The sequence below is a fragment of the Ovis canadensis genome, chromosome 2, assembly GCF_042477335.2.
Source record: "Ovis canadensis isolate MfBH-ARS-UI-01 breed Bighorn chromosome 2, ARS-UI_OviCan_v2, whole genome shotgun sequence".
NCBI classification, from domain to species: Eukaryota; Metazoa; Chordata; class Mammalia; order Artiodactyla; family Bovidae; genus Ovis; species Ovis canadensis.
Window position 1 is genome coordinate 29,881,468 of NC_091246.1, and position 17,530 is coordinate 29,898,997.

Here is a 17,530-nt window from a genome sequence, read left to right on the forward strand (position 1 = left end):
TCCTGTTTTCACTTCTAGCCCAAGGAAGGCACTAATCTATTTTCTGTCACCATAAATTTGTAAAAAGGGCAATTTTATTTTATACAGCAAGATATTTATGGTCTTTATGGAGCTCTCACAATGTCTTCATCTGTAAATAAAGTCTAATTTCAAGTTTGATAAATAATAACTTTTTGTTTGATCTTAAGCAAAATACGTAACTTGTTCACCATGTTTTTTCAGCTATACTTGTGAAGTTCTACAAGCAAATGAAATATATGTGTATATTTTTAGATGGGGATCTTACTTTTAAGTTCTTCTGAGTTTCTCCCATTAGCTGTCCCTCTCTGCCCTTTTGACTCCGTCCTTTGTCCAGCCAGTCACCATTTAGAACTCCTAGACTCCTTTTCTTCTCCACATGAGCCTAGGAAGCCTGAGCCAGTCAGACTTCCCTTTCTGCCTTGTTCTTTATTGTTTATTGGACTACAATGCATGCCTCTGAGGATGCACCAGGCTTTTCCGAAAACTTGAAATTGTTATGCAAGAGAGGAAAAACTCAAAAGTATACACTGAATATCATTTCCACAAAGTTCTAGGTATGAATAATCAAGAAGTTAAAATCTCCATGAAGACTTTTCATTCCTGCATTAATCTCTTGCCTCCCTGTCATCGAGGCCATGTTTTTCTTATGCAAGTGCCTCCTTCTAAACCTGTTCATACAGGTGTCCCAATCCCTTGTTACTTTTGAAGAAAATCTAGACCCTACACATAAGGATTGGTCTTATTCTGAATCTATGTTTCTCACTTAGCAGCTTAAGCCCCTAGTGAAAATGGAAGTCACTTGGTTGTGTCCAACTCTTTGTGACCCCATGGACTATACACTCCATGGAATTCTCCAGGCCAGAATACTGGAGTGGATAGCCTTTCCCTTCTCCAGGGGATCTTCCCAATCCAGGGATCGAACCCAGGTCTCCCGTATTGCAGGCAGATTCTTTACCAGCTGAGCCACCAGGGAAACCCAAGAATACTGGAGTGGGTAGCCTATCCCTTCTCCAGGGGATCGCCCTGGCCCAGGAATTGAACCAGGGTCCCCTGCATTGCAGGCAGATTCTTTACCAACTGAGCTATCAGGGAAGCCCTAAGCCCTTAAGTATGAGTTATTCAAATCTAGACTAGAATAATTACCCCAGGGAAGAGGGCCTGGAGAAGAAGTGTTGGTGGTGACTCTCCAAGTCCCACAGAACAGATGGACATGGAAGTAAGGGCAGACTTTGGTGCTGCAAGTTTCAAGAAGCAGGTTAGGGCAGCTGTGGGTAACTTAGAATCTTATTCTCTTGATCTCTGTTGAATTAAAGAGTTTAACATATCTTTTATTCTCTGGACTGTCTAGGCTAACTATGGAATAAAACAATATATAGTCATGTTCATCATATCATCTCCCAGAACAAATTTTAATTCCCAGAAGTAGCACAGTAAACTCATGAAGAGAAAGAGAAGTATTCCCCTGCTTACTCGTAATTTATAAGCCATTTCTTAATAAATGGAATCTGTCCTGTGCATTATTTACTAGATATTATAATATAAAATGTACTGGTTCTTTACCTTCATTGCTCCTTCTTTGCTCTCTGCTTTCAAATTATGACCTCTCAGGTCTTCTAGGAAAACAAAGCAATCCTATTTTTAGCCCATAAACTGTACCTTTTACAGGCTGCTCCATTAGCCATATTAGATCTCACTGAGGCTGTCAAGTCAGTACTTATATAAGTTCTATTAAATTTTTGCCCAAGGTCATACTCTGTCCAGGGAGGAATAGGATGCCATGATTTCATTCTTCTACTGTTAAGCACATTTTAATATGCTCTCAATCTATGTGATTTCCACTTGCCTTATTTACTAACTTATGCATATAGTAGTATTCTGCCAGCCCTGTTTAGTGATAGCGCCCAGTTATCACTAACACAATTTATGGATAAAATAGAGCTGAGTTTACTGTTTATGTTGGTAAGGAAGAACGACATCTCCTCAGAATTTTGGCAGTTTCTCAAATGGCGGAAGGTCAGGAGAACTCATTGAGAATTTGAAGTTTGGCTTAAGAAAGGTCTTTCCGTGTAGGGACTTCATTAGAATTGGGTAAAGATCAGATAAAACTGTTCAGGATGGGTGAAAATAACAAAGAATGGGTTTTGAGGCTAGGAATTCAAGAATCTTAGGGTTCAAACAGCCTTGGATGTCTTCCTTTGAAGAGTTTCTTTTAGGAATTTTCTGTGATGAACTTCAACATTTGCCTGGGAAAGAAACTCCCAGAAAACTAATGAAAACAGAGGAATAAAAAAGTGTTGTAGATGTCAACGTAGAGGATGAGGTCGGTGGGGAGTGAAGTAGTTTCAATTCTCAGTGTCCAGGGTAAGTCTGGTGTAGATGGATTTGGTTCTCAGCCCCTTTCCAAACTCAAGTGAATTAAAGTGACTCTAGCTGTTGAAACAGGTACATTCCCAAATGTTTGATGGCCAAACATGAAATAACTTAATTTTTCCAAAAGAAGTGGGTGATTTTCCTCCTTGGGGAGAGACGGACTCAGGCCTCTTAGAGACTGAGTTCCATCAGTGGCCCTAAAATTTGAGCGTCATCAGAATCACTTGGAGGGCCTGCTAAATTGTAAGTTGCTGGGTCTCATCCTGATTCTGTAGGTTGGGGCAGGGGATGGTGGTAAGTTGGGGGGATGGAATCCAATCACTTGCATTTCTATCAAGTCCCCAGGTGATGCTGATGTTGTTGGTCCCTGAGGCCTAGACTTCCATCTGCTGTATCCTCAGCATCACAATGGGAGACTGTGAAAGTGAAGCACATCACTTCTGATCACATGATATCATGGCAACTTGTCACACAATTCCCACCTAGATAACAGGGGTCTAGGAAATGTATTCCTTGGACTAAAAAAGAATCTTTGTAGAAAATGAACCTTTAGTGGTGTTAAGTAACAAAAATTCAACCAAGTAAATTTTAAAGATCTTTTTGGCTTTATTGGATAATTCACGAATCAGGCAGCATTCCATCTAGCAAGTAGTGAGGCGTGCCAAAACACTACAAAAAGGGAAACTTTTTAAAAGGCAACATAAGAAAGTCATACCAGAAAGATTATTTCAGGCTTAGATGACCCCCCTATGGGGGATAGAAGGGGTCTGGGAGGTGGATACCTCATCTTCCGTTGGAGGATGGTGAGGGCCCATGTGATAGATCACCTTATAGGTGCTGAGCAGAAAATTCCTGGCAGGCCTGTTAAGACTAAATTTCTAGGGGATGTTGACGCTCCAATTAAGTTAGGTACTAAGCCCTGGTTTGATGGCAGGGCTTAGTATAAGTGGCCGCATTTTGGGCCCATGATTTTCTTTTTAATAGTAGATAGCTATACATCTCCCCCAAGCCTCTAGCCACCAAATCTCCAAGAGCACCCTTCTCATTCATAGAACACACTCATTTCCTCCAAAGAGCCATCCAATTTACTACAACCCGGTGGTTCACAGTCCTCTTTGCAAAGCCCAAAGTGGCTCCTCATGGTTTATCACCTATAAACCACAAAGTTGTCTTCTCTACAATACAATGGTGGATCAGGGATAGGATAAAAGACCCAATCAAACAAGCAAACCTGGAGACACATAGCAGTTCTTAGTCCACAGAAATGTCAAAATCCTGCAGGGCTGGCATTGAAATGGGGAGGGCGTGAGTTCTCAGAGTAGATTCTGGCTATGCCTTCTGGTTTCCTGTCCTGTGACTGCTTATGGTCAGGAATTCTTTGTGGCACTTAGTAGCCTTCTAATCTATTTACACTCAGGCATTTCAGTGTGACTATAACTGTACCCTAGGCAGAATTCTGAGGCCTAATCTGTTTCTCTGTTTCTTTGCCTCCTATTGCTCTCTTCACTACACTGAAGCCCTATGAAACAGCAGGTGAAAACCCTGCACTCTTGATCTGATTGTTGCCTTAGCTATAAGTTTAGGTCCCTCTTTTGGTCTTGTTTCTGACTGTTTGGAACCTGAAAAAGTCAGTTTCTGCAACACCTAGAGCCTAGAGGCCCTAGTGTTTGGTTTTTCCCTATTACATTTCATTTCTGCTCTCAAACTGGCCAATCTTTCCCTGAATTCCGTCTTTTGCTTGTAGGAAATTGCAAAAAGCTGAAAATAAACATCAGTATATGCTATCACACCAACTCTCACCAACTGCTTCCTCTAAAGCTTCTCAACAGACCTATAGTCTTCCTTCCAACTTACCAGTTAGACAGTTTTGCCAAATCTCTTGTGATATGGATCTCTCTCTTCAGCTTCAGATACTAGTTTCTTTGCCACCTTCACCTGATCATGAACCCAGCTTCACATATTGTTGGATTATTATAATATCAACATCCTGCTTCTGATTCTAATTTCTGTGTTAGTTAAGGTAATTCTGACTGCTGTAACAAACGTCCCATGATGCTCTTAATGCCTGGCAGGTCCTCTTTTTGTGGTGATGGAGGGACATTACCTCCTTTCAGGTTGTGGCCCTGCTATTTCTTAAGGATTCAAAGTCTTTGGTTTGATGCTTTGCATCCAGCTGACAGACAGGAGAAGAGATTGTGGATTAGGCACATCTTCCTCTTAAAATTGCAGGTCTGGAAATAACATACTGCTTTTGCTCATATTACATTGCTGAGAAGAAGTGACATGGTGACATTCAGGTGTATGGAATGACAAAACAGTGGTCTCTATCAATACTGTTCTTTTATAGGAAAATTCTGCAGTGTGAAAAGGAAGGAGACATCTTTTGGTGGATATCTAGTTGTGTGACACAAGAGACCACCCTGCCATTCAATTCAGTTCAGTTTAGTTGCTCAGTCATGTCTGACTCTTTGCAACCCCATGAACTGCAGCAAGCCAGGCGTCCCTGTCCATCACCAACTCCTGGAGTCTACCCAAACTCATGTCCATTGAGTCGGTCATGCCATCCAACCATCTCATCCTCTGTCGTCCCCTTCTCCTCCTGCCCTCAATCTTTCCCAGCATCAAGGTCTTTTCAAATGAGTCAGCTCTTCACATCAGGTCGCCAAAGCATTGGAGTTTCAGCTTCAGCATCAGTCCTTCCAATGAATATTCAAGACTGATTTCCTTTCGGATGGACTGGTTGGATCTCCTTGCAGTCCAAGGGACTGTCAAGAGTCTTCTCCAAAACCAAAGTTCAAAAGAAACAATTCTTCAGCGTTCAGCTTTCTTTATAGTCCAACTCTCACATCCATACATGACTACTGGAAAAATCATAGCCTTGACTAGATGGACCTTTGTTAACAAAATAATGTCTCTGCTTTTCAATATGCTGTCTCAGTTCAGTTCAGTTCAGTTGCTCAGTAGTGTCCGACTCTTTGCAACCTCATGAATCCCAGCACGCCAGGCCTCCCTGTCCATCACCAACTCCCGGAGTTCACTCAGACTCACGTCCATCGAGTCAGTGATGCAATCCAGCCATCTCATCTTCTGTCGTCCCCTTCTCCTCCTGCCCCCAATCCCTCCCAGCATCAGAGTCTTTTCCAATGAGTCAACCCTTCGCATGAGGTAGCCAAAGTACTGGAGTTTCAGCTTCAACATCATTCCTTCCAAAGAAATCCCAAGGCTGATCTCCTTTAGAATGGATTGGTTGGATCTCTTTGCAGTCCAAGGGACTCTCAAGAGTCTTCTCCAACACCACAGTTCAAAAGCATCAATTCTTTGGTGCTCAGCCTTCTTCACAGTCCAACTCTCACGTCCATACATAACCACAGGAAAAACCATAGCCTTGACTAGACGGACCTTAGTCGGCAAAGTAATGTCTCTGCTTTTGAATATGTTGTCTAGGTTGGTCATAACTTTTCTTCCAAGGAGTAAGCGTCTTTTAATTTCATGGCTGCAGTCACCATCTGCAGTGATTTTGGAGCCCAAAAAAATAAAGTCTGACACTGTTTCCACTCTTTCCCCATCTATTTCCCATGAAGTGATGGGACCGGATGCCATGATCTTCATTTTCTGAATGTTGAGCTTTAACCAAATTTTTCACGCTCCACTTTCACTTTCATCGAGGCTTTTTAATTCCTCTTCACTTTCTGCCATAACGGTGGTATCACCTGCATATATGAGGTTATTGATATTTCTCCAGTAATCTTGATTCCAGCGTGTGTTTCTTCCAGTCCAGCGTTTCTCATGATGTACTCTGCATAGAAGTTAAATAAGCAGGGTGACAATATACAGCCTTGACGTACTCCTTTTCCTATTTGGAACCAGTCTGCTGTCCCATGTCCAGTTCTAACTGTTGCTTCCTGACCTGCATACAGATTTCTCAAGAGGCAGGTTAGGTGGTCTGGTATTCCCATCTCTCTCAGTTTATTGTGATCCACACAGTCAAAGCTTTGGCATAGTCAATGAAGCAGAAGTAGATGTTTTTCTGGAACTCTCTTGCTTTTTCCATGATCCAGCGGATATTGGCAATTAGATCTCTAGTTCCTCTGCCTTTTCTAAAACCAGCTTGAACATCAGGAAGTTCACAGTTTACGTATTGCTGAAGCCTAGCTTGGAGAATTTTGAGCATTACTTTACTAGCATGTGAGATGAGTGCAATTGTGCGGTAGTTTGAGCATTCTTTGGCATTGCGTTTCTTTGGGATTGGAATGAACACTGACCTTTTCCAGTCCTGTGGCCACTGCTGAGTTTTCCAAATTTGCTGGCATATTGAGTGCAGCACTTTCACAGCATCATCTTTCTGGATTTGAAATAGCTCAACTGGAATTCCATCACCTCCACTAGCTTTGTTCATAGTGATGCTTTCTAAGGCCCATTTGACTTCACATTCCAGGATGTCTGGCTCTAGATGAGTGATCACACCATCTTGATTATCTGGGTCGTGAAGTTTTTTTTTTTTGTACAGTTCTTCTGTGTATTGTTGCCACCTCTTCTTAATATCTTCTGCTTCTGTTAGGTCCATACCATTTCCGTCCTTTATCGAGTCCATCTTTGCATGAAATGTTCCCTTGGTATCTCTAATTTTCTTGAAGAGATCTCTAGTCTTTCCCATTCTGTTCTTTTCCTCTATTTCTTTGCATTGATCGCTGAAGAAGGCTTTCTTATCTCTCCTTGCTATTCTCTGGAACTCTGCATTCAAATGGGTATATCTTTCCTTTTCTCCTTTGTTTTTCAGCTCTCTTCTTTTCACAGCTATTTGCAAAGCCTCCCCAGACAGCCTTTTTTTTTTTTTAATTTGTTTTCCACGAGGATGGTCTTGACCCCTGTCTCCTGTACAATGTCACGAACCTCTTTCCATAGTTCATCAGGCACTCTATCTATCAGATCTAGGCCCTTAAATCTATTTCTCACTTCCACTGTATAATCATAAGGGATTTGATTTAGGTCATACCTGAATGGTCTAGAGGTTTTCCTTACTTTCTTTAAGTCTGAATTTGGTAATAAGGAGTTCATGATCTGAGCCACAGTCAGCTCCTGGTCTTGTTTTTGTTGACTGTATAGAGCTTCTCCATCTTTGGCTGCAAAGAATATAATCAATCTGATTTCAGTGTTGACCATCTGGTGATGCCCATGTGTAGAGACTTCTCTTGTGTTGTTGGAAGAGGGTGTTTGCTATGACCAGTGCATTTTCTTGGCAAAACTCTATTAGTCTTTGCCCTGCTTCATTCTGCATTCCTAGGCCAAATTTGCCTGTTACTCCAGATGTTTCTTGACTTCCTACTTTTGCATTCCAGTCCCCTATAATGAAAAGGACATCTTTTTTGGGTGTTAGTTCTAAAAGGTCTTGTAGGTCTTCATAAAACCGTTCAACTTCAGCTTCTTCAGTGTTACTGGTTGGGGCATAGACTTGGATTACTGTGATATTGAATGGTTTGCCTTGGAAACGAACAGAGATCATTCTGTCATTTTTGAGACTGCATCCAAGTACTGCATTTCGGACTCTTTTGTTGACCATGATGGCTACTCCATTTCTTCTGAGGGATTCCTGCCCTTAGTAGTAGATAAAATGGTCATCTGAGTTAAATTCACCCATTCCAGTCCATTTTAGTTCGCTGATTCCTAGAATGTCAATGTTCACTCTTGCCATCTCTTGTTTGACCACTTCCAATTTGCCTTGATTCATGGACCTAACATTCCAGGTTCTTATGCAATATTGCTCTTTACAGCATCGGACCTTGCTTCTATCACCAGTCATATCCACAACTGGGTATTGTTTTTGCTTTGGCTCCATCCCTTCATTCTTTCTGGAGTTATTTCTCCAGTGATCTCCAGTAGTGTGTTGGGTACCTACTGACCAGGGGAGTTCCTCTTTCAGTATCCTATCATTTTGCCTTTTCATACTGTTCATGGGGTTCTCAAGGCAAGAACACTGAAGTGGCTTGCCATTCCCTTCTCCAGTGGACCACATTCTGTCAGACCTCTCCACCATGACCCACCTATCTTTGGTGGCCCCATGGGCACGGCTTAATTTCATTGAGTTAGATGAGGCTGTGGTCCTAGTGTGATTAGATTGACTAGTTTTCTTTGAGTATGGTTTCAGTGTGTCTGCCCTCTGATGCCCTCTTGCAACACCTACCATCTTAACTTGGGTTTCTCTTACCTTACCTTGGGTGTGGGGTATCTCTTCACAGCTGCTCCAGCAAAGTGCAGCCGCTGCCCCTTACCTTGGATGAAGGGTATCTCCTCACCACCACCCTTCCTGACCTTCAACGTGGGATAGTTCCTCTAGGCCCTCTTGCACCCGCGCAGCCACCGCTCCTTGGACGTGAGGTTGCTCCTCCTGGCTGCCACCCCTGGCCTCGGGCACGGGGTGGCTCCTCCTGGCCGCCCCTGACCTCGGATGTAGGGTAGCTCCTCTTGGCTGTTCCTGCGCCGTCGCAGCCTGCCACTCTCGGCCGCTGCCCCTGACCTCGGACATGAGGTGCCTCCTCTTGGCCACCGCCCTTCAGGCATGGGGTCCTCCCAGTTTCTGACCTGACCTCGGACATGGGGTTGCTCCTCTCACCCGTGCTTAGTGCGTCAGTTGCAGCCGCTCACGCTTAGTGTGCCGGTCGCAGGCCTATATGCTGTCTGGGTTGGTCATAACTTTCCTTCCAAGGAGTAAGCCTCTTTTAATTTCATGGCTGCAGTCACCATCTGCACTGATTTTGGAGCCCCCCAAAATAAAGTCAGCCACTGTTTCCACTGTTTCCCCATCTATTTCCCATGAAGTGATGGGACCGGATGCCATGATCTTCATTTTCTGAATGTTGAGCTTTAAGCCAACTTTTTCCACTCTCCTCTTTCACTTTCATCAAGTGGCTCTTTAGTTCTTCTTCACTTTCTGCCATAAGGGTGGTGTCATCTGCATATCTGAAGTCATTGATATTTCTCATGGCAATCTTGATTCCAGCTTGTGCTTCTTCCAGCCCAGCGTTTCTCATGATGTACTCTGCATAGAAGTTAAATAAGCAGGGTGACAATATACAGCCTTGACGTACTCCTTTTCCTATTTGGAACCAGTCTGTTGTTCCATGCCCAGTTCTAACTGTTGCTTCCTGACCTGCATATAGGTTTCTCAAGAGGCAGGCCAGGTAGTCTGGTATTCCCATCTCTTTCAGAATTTTCCAGTTTATCGTGATCCACACAGTCAAAGCTTTGGCATAGTCAATAAAGGCAGAAATAGATATTTTTCTGGAACTCTCTTGCTTTTTTGATGATCCAGCAGATGTTGGCAATTTGATCTCTGGTTCCTCTGCCTTTTCTAAAACCAGCTCGAACTTCTGCAAGTTCATTGTTCACATATTGCTGAAGCCTGGCTTGGAGAATTTTAAGCATTACTTTGCTAGCATGTGAGATGACTGCAATTGTGCAGTAGTTTGAGCATTCTTTGGCATTGCCTTTCTTTGGGATTGGAATGAACACTGACCTTTTCCAGTCCTGTGGCCACTGCTGAGTTTTTCAAATTTGCTAGCATATTGAGTGCAGCACTTTCAGCATGTCATTAGAGCCTTTCAATTGAAATCCAACTTGGATATAGGTATTCCACCAATTAGGAATGGCTTTGGGTCATTAGTAACATATTCCTGAAATAAGACTAACTTAAAACCGAAGTCATTTCTCTCTCATGTAAAATATATCCAGAACTGGGCTGTCTTGGCAGGTATGGCTGTTGAATCAATCAAGGCTGTTGCTTCTGCTTTTTTGCTTTATCATTCTTACATTAAGCTTCAGTTTTTCAGAATGCCTGCTAAACTCTAGACATCACATTCACAATTCAGGTTGGAAGAGGGAAGAAGGGTGAAAAGACTAAAGAAGCTTCCTGAAATTCCATCCCTAATAACATTGCCTAATAGTTAATTCACAATGGCCACATCTAGTTTCAAGTGGTATGAAAGTTGCTCAGTTGTGTCTGACTCTTTGCGACCCCATGGACTTTCATGGAATTCTCCAGGTCAGAAGGCTGGAGTGGGTAGCCATTCCCTTCTCCAGGGGATCTTCTCAATGCTGGGATCAAACCCAGGTCTCCTGCATCGCAGGCAGATTCTTTACCAGCTAAGCCACAGAACTCCAAGTGGATAGCCTATCCCTTCTCCAGGGATCTTCCTGACCATGAATTGAACCTGGGTCTCCTGCATTGCAGGCGGATTCTTTACCAGCTGAGCTATGAGGGAAGCCCCAATCTCAAGAGAGGATGGTAAATGTAGAATTTTAGCTAGGTGTGATGATGTACCAGGGTTCCCAGGCGGCACTAGTGGTAAGGAATCCGCCTGCAGTGTGGGAGACCTGGGTTCAATCCCTGGGTTTGGAAGATCTCCTGGAGGTGGTCATGACAACCCACTCCAGTATCCTTGTCTCGAGAATCTCCTGGACAGAGGAGCCTGGTAGGCTACTGTCCACAGGGTCACAAAGAGTCGGACACTACTGAAATGACTTAGAACGCATGCACACAGGATGATGTATCAAAAATATAGGCATTTTATTATGAAGAAAGAAGGGGACAATAAGTAGTCAGTTAGTGGCATAGGGTCATTCTGAATACAGAAAGGAGGAACATTGAGCTTCCTGCTATGTTTCAGGGTAATAATGATTCCATACGGCACACTGGATACTTTATTCCCTGTGATAAATCAAATGAATTGGGTAAATGCAAAAACTACAGTTATTTTGAGAGTCTGTCCTTTTCCTAAGAACCAAATTCTAACTTATAGTCAGTTTAAGTTATCACCAATTGTTATCCCTATATGTGTATTAAACAAATTTCATATATTGATACTTCAATGTGATATTTCCCAACCACATTACACATATTAACTTATAAAATTGGTCAACTAGCAAATGTTAATTTAACCTCTATGATATGCTCTGCAATTTGAAACCTACTGGAGAAAATGAAAAATAAACAAGATATAAGTACACTGAATTCAGGACTTATCAAATGGGATGAGTGTGTGCATGCTGTCTTGTTTGACTCTTTGTAACCCCATGGACTATACAGGCAGGCTCCTCTGTCCATGGAATTCACAGGCAAGAATACTGGAGTGGATTGCCATTCCCTTCTCCAGGAGATCTTCCCAACCCAGGGATTGAACCTGCGTCTCTTATGTCTCATACATTGGCAGGCAGACTCTTTGCCGTCTGAGCCACCAGGGAAGCCCATCAAATGGGATTATTGTTGTGTTGTTCAGTCACCCAGTTATGTCTGACTCTTTGTGACCCCATGGACTGCAGCATGCCAGGCCTCGCAATCTCCCAGAATTTGCCCAAGTTAATTGCATCAGTGATGCCATCCAAGCATCTCATCCTCTGATGCCTTCTTCTTCTTCTGCCCTCGATCTTTCTCAGCATCAGGGACTTTTCCAATGAGTCAGCTGTTTGCATCAGATGACCAAAATACTGGAGCTTCAGCTTCAGTATCAGTCCTTCCAGTGAGTATTTAAGGTTGCTCTCCCTTAAATTGACTGGTTTGATCTCCTTGCTGTCCAAGGGACTTTCAGGGGTATTCTCCAGAACTACGGTTCGAAGGCATCTATTCTTTGGCATTCTGTTTTCTTTATGGTCCAACTCTTACAATCGTACATGACCACTGGGAAGACCATAGCCTTGGCTATTCGGACTTTTATTGGCAAAGTAATGTTTCTGCTTTTCTACACAATGTCTAGGTTTGTTAACACTTTTCTGCTAAAGAAGCAATTGTCTTCTGATTTCATGGCTGCAGTCACTGTCTGAAGTGATTTTTGGAGCCCAAGAGGAAATCTGTCACTTCAGTTTAGTCGCTCAGTCATGTCTGACTCTTTGCAACCCAATGGACTGGAGCATGCCTGGCTTCCCTGTCCATCACCAACTCCTGGAGCCTACTAAAACTCATGTCCATCAAGTTGGTGATGCCATCCAACCATCTCATCCTCTGTCGTCCCCTTCTCCTCCTGCCTTCAATCTTTCCCAGCATCAAGGTCTTTTCCAGTGAGAGAGTTCTTTGCATCAGGTGGCCAAAGTATTGGAGTTTCAGCTTCAGCATCAGTCCTTCCAATGAATATTCATCACTGATTTCCTTTAGGATGGACTGGTTGGATCTCCTTGCAGTCCAAGGGACTCTCAAGAGTCTTCTCCAACATTACATTTCAAAAGCATCAATTCTTTGGTGCTGAGCTTTCTTTATAGTCCAACTCTCACATCCATACATGACTACTGGAAAAACCACAGCTTTGACTATCCAAAACTTTGTTCACAAAGTTAGGTCTCTGCTTTTTAATATGCTGTCTAGGTTGGTCTTAGTGAAGTCACTCAGTCATGTCCGACTCTTTGCAACCCCATGGACTGTAGCCTACCAGGCTCTGAGGAGCCTCTCAGTCCATGGAATTTTCCAGGCAAGAGTACTGGAGTGGGTTGCCATTTCCTTCTCCAGGGGATCTTCCCAACCCAGGGATCGAACCCGGGTCTCCCGCACTGCAGGCAGATGCTTTACCGTCTGAGCTACCAGGGAAGCATAGCTTTTCTTCCAGGGAGCAAGCATCTTTTAATTTTATGCTGCAGTCACCATTTGCAGTGATTTGGGAGCCCAAAAAGGTAAAGTCCGCCAGTGTTCCATTGTTTCTCCATCTGTTTGCCATGAAGTGATTGGACTGGATGCCATGGACACAGTTTTCTGAATGTTGAGTTTTAAGCCAATTTTTTCACTCTTCTCTTTCACTTCCATCAAGAGGTTCTTTAGTTCTTCATTTTGTGCCATAAGGATGGTGTTATCTGCATATCTGAGGTTATTGATATTTCTCCCAGCAATCTTGATGCCAGCTGTGCTTCATCCCACCCAGCATTTTGCATGATATACTTTGCATATAAGTTAAATAAGCAGTGTGACAATATACAGCCTTGACAGACTCCTTTCCTGATTTGGAACCAGTCTGTTGTTCCATTTTCAACTCTAACTGTTGCTCCTTGACCTGCATACAGATTTTTCAGGAGGCAGGTAAGGTGATCTGCTATTCCCATGTCTTTAAGAATTTCCCACAGTTTGTTGTGACCTACAGAGTCAAAGGCTTCGGTGTAGTCGATAACGCAGATGTTTTTCTGGAACTCTCTTGCTTTTTTGATGATCCAACAGATGTTGGCAATTTGACCTCTGGTTCCTCTGCCTTTTCTAAAACCAGCTTAAACAAACAGCTGGAAGTTCACGGTTCATGTACCACTGAAGCCTGGCTTGGAGAATTTTGAGCATTACTTTACTAGCCTGTGAAATAAGTGCAATTGTGTGGTAGTTTGAGCATTCTTTGGCATTGCCTTTCTTTGGAATTGGAATGAAAACTTACTTTTCCAGTCCTGTGGCCACTGCTGAGTTTTTCACATTTGCTGGCATATTGAGTGCAGCACTTTCACAGCATCATCTTTCAGGATTTGAAATAGCTCAACTGGAATTCCATCACCTCCACTAGCTTTGTTCATAGTGATGCTTCCTAAGGCCCACTTGACTTCACATTCCAGGATGCCTGGTTCTAGGTGAGTGATCTCACCATCATGATTATCTGGGTCATGAAGATCTTTTTTGTATGGTTCTTCTGTGTATTCTTGCCTCCTCTTCTTAATATCTTCTGCTATTGTTAGGTCCATACCATTTCTGTCCTTTCTCGAGCCCATCTTTGCATGAAATGTTCCCTTGGTATCTCTAATTTTCTTGAAGAGATCTCTAGTCTTTCCCATTCTATTGTTTTCCTCTATTTCTTTGCATTGATCATTGAGGAAGGCTTCCTTATCGCTCCTTGCTCTTCTTTGAAACTCTGCATTCAGATGGGTATATCTTACCTTTTCTCCTTTGCCTTTAGCTTCTCTTCTTTTCACAGCTATTTGTAAGGCCTCCTCAACCATTTTGCCTTTTAGCATTTCTTTTTCTTGGGATGGTCTTGATCCCTGTCTCCTGTACAATGTCACAAACCTCTGTCCATAGTTCTTCAGGCACTCAATCTAATCCCTTGAATCTATTTGTCACTTCCACTGTATAATCATAAGGGATTTGATTTAGGTCATACCTGAATGGTCTAGGTTTTCCCTACTTTCTTCAATTTAAGTCTGAATTTGGCAATAAGGAGTTCATAATCTGAGCCACAGTCAGCTCCTCGTCTTGTTTTTGCTGACTGTATAGAACTTCTCCATCTTTGGCTGCAAAGCATCTAATCAATCTGATCTCTGTACTGACCATCTGGTGATGTCCATATGTAGAGTCTTCTCTTGTGCTGTTGGAATCTGTCAGTACTTCCACCTTTTCCCCTTCTATTTGCCATGCAGTAATGGGCCTGGATGCCATGATTTTAAGTTTTTTTTTTAATATTTAGCTTTAAGCCAGCTCTTTCACTTTCCTTCTTCACCGTCATCAAGAGGCTCTTTAGTTACTCTTCACTTTCTGCCATTAGAGTGGCAGAAATGTCTGAGATTATCTGATATACCTGCAGTTATTGATGTTTCAAATGGGATTTATAAGATTAAATAATATTCTCAGCTCAGTTCAGTTCAGTCGCTCAGTCGTGTCTGACTCTGCGACCCCATGAATCACAGCACCCCAGGCCTCCCTGTCCATCACCAACTCCTGGAGTTCACTCAGACTCACGTCCATCAAGTCAGTGATGCCATCCAGCCATCTCATCCTCTGTCGTCCCCTTCTCCTCCTGCCCCCAATCCCTCCCAGCATCAGAGTCTTTTCCAATGAGTCAACTCTTCACATGAGGTGGCCAAAGTACTGGAGTTTCAGCTTTAGCATCATTCCTTCCAAAGAAATCCCAGGGCTGATCTCCTTCAGAATGGACTGGTTGGATCTCCTTGCAGTCCAAGGGACTCTCAAGAGTCTTCTCCAACACCACAGTTCAAAAGCATCAATTCTTTGGCACTCTGCCTTCTTCACAGTCCAGCTCTCACATCCATACATAACCACAGGAAAAACCATAGCCTTGACTAGACGGACCTTAGTCGGCAACGTTAATGTCTCTGCTTTTGAATATGCTATCTAGGTTGGTCATAACTTTTCTTCCAAGGAGTAAGCGTCTTTTAATTTCATGGCTACAGTCACCATCTGCAGTGATTTTGGAGCCCCTCAAAATAAAGTCTGACACTGTTTCCACTGTTTCCCCATCTATTTCCCATGAAGTGATGGGACCAGATGCCATGATCTTCGTTTTCTGAATGTTGAGCTTTAAGCCAACTTTTTCACTCTCCTCTTTCACTTTCATCAAGAGGCTTTTTAGTTCCTCTTCACTTTCTGCCATAAGGGTGGTGTCATCTGCATATCTGGGGTTATTGATATTTCTCCCGGCAGTCTTGATTCCAGCTTGTGTTTCTTCCAGTCCAGCGTTTCTCATGATGTACTCTGCATAGAAGTTAAATAAGCAGGGTGACAATATACAGCCTTGACGTACTCCTTTTCCTATTTGGAACCAGTCTGTTGTTCATGTCCAGAATGGGAAAGACTAGAGATCTCTTCAAGAAAATTAGAGATACCAAGCAGCTCCAATACTTTGGCCACCTCATGCGAAGAGTTGACTCATTGGAAAAGACTCTGATGCTGGGAGGGATTGAGGGCAGGAGGAGAAGGAGACGACCGAGGATGGGATGGCTGGATGGCATCAAGGACTCGATGGACGTGAGTCTGAGTAAACTCCGGGAGATGGTGGTGGACAGGGAGGCCTGGCATGCTGTGATTCATGGGGTCGCAAAGAGTCGGACACGACTGAGCAACCGAACTGAACTGAACTGAAGGGAACATTTCATGCAAAGATGGGCTCAATAAAAGACAGAAATGGTATGGACCTAACAGAAGCAGAAGATATTAAGAAGAGGTGGCAACAATACACAGAAGAACTGTACAATAAAGATCTTCACGACCCAGATAATCATGATGGTGTGATCACTAATCTAGAGCCAGACATCCTGGAATGTGAAGTCAAGTGGGCCTTAGAAAGCATCACTATGAACAAAGCTAGTGGAAGTGACGGAATTCCAGTTGAGCTATTTCAAATCCAGAAAGATGATGCTGTGAAAGTGCTGCACTCAATATGCCAGCAAATTTGGAAAACTCAGCAGTGGCCACAGGACTGGAAAAGTAAGTTTTCATTCCAATCCCAAAGAAAGTCAATGCCAAAGAATTCTCAAACTACTGCACAACTGCAGTCATCTCACATGCTAGTAAAGTAATGCTCAAAATTCTCCAAGCCAGGCTTCAGCAATACATGCACCGTGAACTTCCTGATGTTCAAGCTGGTTTAAGAAAAGGCAGAGGAACCAGAGATCAAATTGCCAACATTTGCTGGATCATGGAAAAAGCAAGAGAGTTCCAGAAAAACATCTATTTCTGCTTTATTGACTACGCCAAAGCCTTTGATTGTGTGGATCACAATAAACTGTGGAAATAATATTCTAATACATATCAAAAACATTTTGTAAACTTTTGAACCTATCAATTTTACATAGAAAAATATAACCTGAGATTATTATCATGGATGTAGACAAAGATTTAATTGTCATTAAAGCACTGATTGTAAAAACAACAAACTAAAAAACTTCAATTTTGATAACAGAAGTTAGTTGGGGCAGTGGTAAAGAATCCACCCGCCAGTGCAGGGGATGCAAGAGACATGAGTTCAATCCCTGAGTAGGGAAGATCTCCTGGAGTGGGAAATGGCGACACACTCTAGAATTCCTGGCTGAAAAACTTCATGGACAGGGAGCCTGGTGGGCCACAGTCTATGGGGTCAAAGAGTTGGACACAACTGAAGCAACTTGGGAAGCATCCACGTACCACATCTTTACTACTGGATTGTGCCTGCTGATTGAACGACCTGACTCAAACTGGACAATCACATTCTACCTCTTAATAATCTTAAGTTGAGATTTGTAAATGCCTATCTGTTTCTTCTGGTGACTTGAACACGGCATAAACAACTCAAGAGGCTGGTGTATAGTTCTGTATATTTAGCAACATATGTGGAAAAGCAAAGAAGTATGTCTACAGAGAGGAAAGAATGAAGCACATCCATAGAGCCAGGAACTGAGGCTGGAAACCATGTATCCCCAGCAGGTT